This window comes from Cyphomyrmex costatus, unplaced genomic scaffold (assembly GCF_001594065.2).
Source record: "Cyphomyrmex costatus isolate MS0001 unplaced genomic scaffold, Ccosl1.0 scaffold76, whole genome shotgun sequence".
NCBI classification, from domain to species: Eukaryota; Metazoa; Arthropoda; class Insecta; order Hymenoptera; family Formicidae; genus Cyphomyrmex; species Cyphomyrmex costatus.
The window spans coordinates 539,833-543,963 of record NW_017280333.1 but is presented as its reverse complement, the minus strand read 5'-3'; positions in this window follow the sequence as shown (position 1 = coordinate 543,963).

Sequence of the window (4,131 nt, the reverse complement as noted above, 5' to 3'; positions counted from 1 at the left end):
ATTTTGTCGCTACAAAGTCGCTCGTCTATAGAAGTCCTTGTAATGAAGAACATATATTTTTTAATCAAACATATTGTATAATCGACTTAAGTATTATATATACATTTTTCAACAAAGATATAAAAACTAACAAAATTAATTTACTCTCAAATAAACAATTTTTTTCTCAATCAAAGGACACAAAATAATAACTGATATTTAATCTGAAATTCGAATCGTGGTTAAAATAGTATTTTTTGCAAGTGCGCTTTGTACTGACAATAAGATACTGATTAGCATTGTCATTATTAAATTGACGATCAATGTAATATGTGATATTATTTCCCACTTCAGTTTATAAGTCTATTTTTTATTTCTGTACTGGACTTCTCTCTCTCTCTCTCTCTTTCTCTTTCCTCTCATAGCACTTTTTTCTCGTTTTCGCCAAATATTAAATATACATACGAGTATATCTATATTATTTTAAATTTCGAAAGTGTAACTAGTTCAGCTACAAAAAACAAACCTTATGATTGAGTTTCAAGTCCAATAAACTAAATCGCAGTGCACAATTTAAAAAAAAATATATTTGCAAATTTGCTTATCTGGTGCTTACCAAGCACCAAAATCCGCTTTGAAAATAGAATTCCTTCTTTTATTTAAACACGAAGTATTCTACAATAATAGTAATACTGATTTTATTCAAGTATATTTTAAGGCTCGCTGATTATTTAATATAAATTTGTTTTTTTATTATTTTTGTTAACTTGAACAAACATACAGCTGCGAAAATTTCTTCACTTCAGCCTTGATCACCTTTGATATTCACAAACGTGGTTATCAAAATCGATCGTTTAAAATGGTCGTAATGTGGTCGTTATCAACAGCCTCAAATTTCCACCGCTAACGGCTTCTGCGAGCCGTTTTAAAATTCACTTAGCAGAAGTACCCCTCTTTTTTTCGTTATGCCGCGCCGCGCCGCGCCGCACCGAAAGATTTAAAGAAGCTGCATGCGCTTTGCACCCAATGACGGCGCGGCACGTTTTCCCGACGTGTGGCAAAAGAAAAATGAGGATAGTCGCCTGCCTCTATCTGTTATCTGGTAATTACGCTGCGTAATTACGAATCTCGCATGACCAACCCCCTTCTCCCTTTCTAGCCATCCCTTCCGGTCGCTTTGCTGGAGAAGTCCGGAAGAATAGAAATCTGCCGGTGATTATGTTTTGCATTTCCGCGTGCAATTATGGAATGCCGTCAGCGAAATTTTGCCCCCCACGGTTTTTTCGCACGAAAAACACCACGGCGTTCTCGATAGCTGAAGGAATGCTATAGCTATACTTCCCTCTTTATTAGCGTTACTCAGCGGTATGGTAATACAAAAGGGATCTCTCAGATTAAGCTTTGCGCTCGTTTTCATGCCATTCGTTAGCGTCTACCGTCTTTGAGAAGGTGCCGCGGCGAAGTTCGTGAGTACGTTCATAGTTTACAATGCGACGCGATAGGATGCCACGCCGGTGTTCCGTATCTCCTCTGTTTCGACGACGAAACTTGTTATTAACCGTGCAGTTATATTCACGGAAGACACCACACGATGGTCCACTTGCCGTGTTTGGATGACAAATGCTGTCGCTTAATAAAGGAAAACTATCGTAATTATAGATACACAATTTGCGTTGTTCAGAAGGATAGTTTAAATACAAATTTATGCGTTGTATGAATTTATTTTCAAATAGGAAGTTGATTTAAACATACACGATAAGTTATAGGTGAATTGCTCGAAATACCTAAAGTAACTTTTATTTATACGTACTTTTTTATTTTCTTATGATCGACAGTGATGCGTACCTCTACAAGGTTTTTGAAATTATGTAAGATTATTGTTGCATCTCTTATGTATTAAATTATTTTAGCGCCCTTCACTTAAAGGTTAAATTAACGTATACGGGCAGTAATTTGCTCCCTTTTCGTACATGTCAAAAAAAATGTAGAGAGAACAAATTTTTATTTGGAGTCGCGCAATTAAAAGGACTGTCGAAGTTTCGATGAAGCTTCCAAGTTTTGCGTTACGTAATTGCACCTCTACTTGAGAAAAAGTTTTAGTTTACAGAAAGTATCTACACGTTTATCGTAAAATCTGTGACCGACAAATTTCGTTTACTGCTAAATTGAAATTACATCTGGCAGTGATTGGCGTGCTGGAATTGCTCCCGTAATAATACGCATATCGATACGTGTTTGTATTAATTTACGATGATAATGAAACAATTGTTTACCGAAAGTTTCCTTCGTGTGATTCAACCGCTGTTTATAATTGAAATCGATTTATTTGCGTATTAAGCATGAGTACATTCGTCATATGCAAACACCACGCGAACTCGCGATACCGAAACTATGAGACCCCGGTAACATTGATTGACTCACGAAATTGAAATTCAACGGCATATCGTTGTATGTTTACTTATTGTACTCGGAATCTTCGTAATCAATTACAGAAGATTTTCGCGCGTTATACACCGATCGACTTTTATACTGTACTTTTTTTTTCGCCAGACATGATCGTTGTCTGGCGATATCAAACGCTCGAATATACCACAGTATTATAGTGTGTGTGTGTGTGTGTGTGTGTGTGTGTGTGTGTGTAATTACGTTTTTTACATGCAACATTTATATCCACATTTCTATACCTGAGTTCGATTAATTTTGAAAGAGCGATGACAATGCTAGTAAGTGCTAGTCCTTCGCTTACAATGCCCACGCAGTAATAAGGTTCATGTAAAGTGCTCGCAAATCAGACTCGATAAAATGCTAATCGCATCCAAGGTAGAAGTTCGCTTAAATGTCCGCAGGAGTGAGAACGAAAAGAAAAAGAGACCGTAGGTCTCCTTATATACTAGCTAACAGTTCTTTCCGACGCGACGCCAATCAGCGTCTTCAGGATTTCAAAGTACGCCGTAAAATATACGAAAGAATCGATAGTGCATTTCAACGTGAGATATAATTCAGATTTAAATATATTAGAGATAAAAGAACAAAAGAAATACCCAACGACAGCAGTGACTACAATGTGGTTCTGAAGAAAGCAATATGTTTTTTGACAGCTAAGAAGTTTGTTTAAGCAGAGAGTTTCATTGAACTTTATTGAATTGTTTGCGAGAGGAAAATTTAAACATAGAATTGTTTATGAGTGGCACAATTATACCCATACAGTACAGAAATTTGTAATACTAACAATGCTGCAATTCACAATGTTATTGCGATATTGCTGAAACGTCGCAATGTTGCTGTAACATTGCTGAAACAATGTGCTAAAATATAAAATGTTTAAGTGGCATTTAATGACATAGCCTCGAGTGTTTTCAATTTTCTAAGTGTTTGTAAAATTCCAGCAGAGGATTTATCAGATGTTTGCTTCAAAACAACGTAATCATCGATAAAAATTTTCATACAGCATATATGTAATTATAAATCTGTTCATAAAGGGTCTAGCACTCGAGAGAATATTTTCTCAGAGAGTGCAATTAAACTATCTAAACAGATATAAACACAATCTCTCACGAAACATTTTCGCCAGAGAGTGTTGGAAAATTTAACTAAGAGAGAAAATATATAATGAGAAACTTGTTACCGATCGTAGTACGCGGTCGTTGATCGTAACACGAGTTTCACGCAAGAGCTCTCGTGTAAGAATTTAAGACAGGCGGGGTTCTGACGCTCACGTGAGCCGGGGCGAACTCCTTTATCCTCGACTGAATGTCGGTGGGAGGGATTGAATGAACTTCTAGAAAAGTTTTTTTCGGTGATTTATTCGTGTCGTGCGCGGCAGGATTTACATCCGCGCGTTCATTTTTCTTTTGCGGCGAGCCCGCAGGGAAAGCCACTTTTGCTTCGGGAAACGGTGTACCGAGATAGAAATTCGGTTCCAATTCTATTCTAAGCCGGGCTCTGCACAACTAGTTCGAACGCTGTAGAGCGGATGTACGGAAATACAGATCCAATTCACGCCTCAATACTATAGATGCGTCCATTTTATATGGCGCACGAATGAAGGCGAATGAGAACTTGAGAAGCTTGCTCATTATCTATTAACGATACGCTCGAAATTGATAGGTTCGAAACATGGTTTCTTTCGTGCACATCTTCCACTTTCATGAA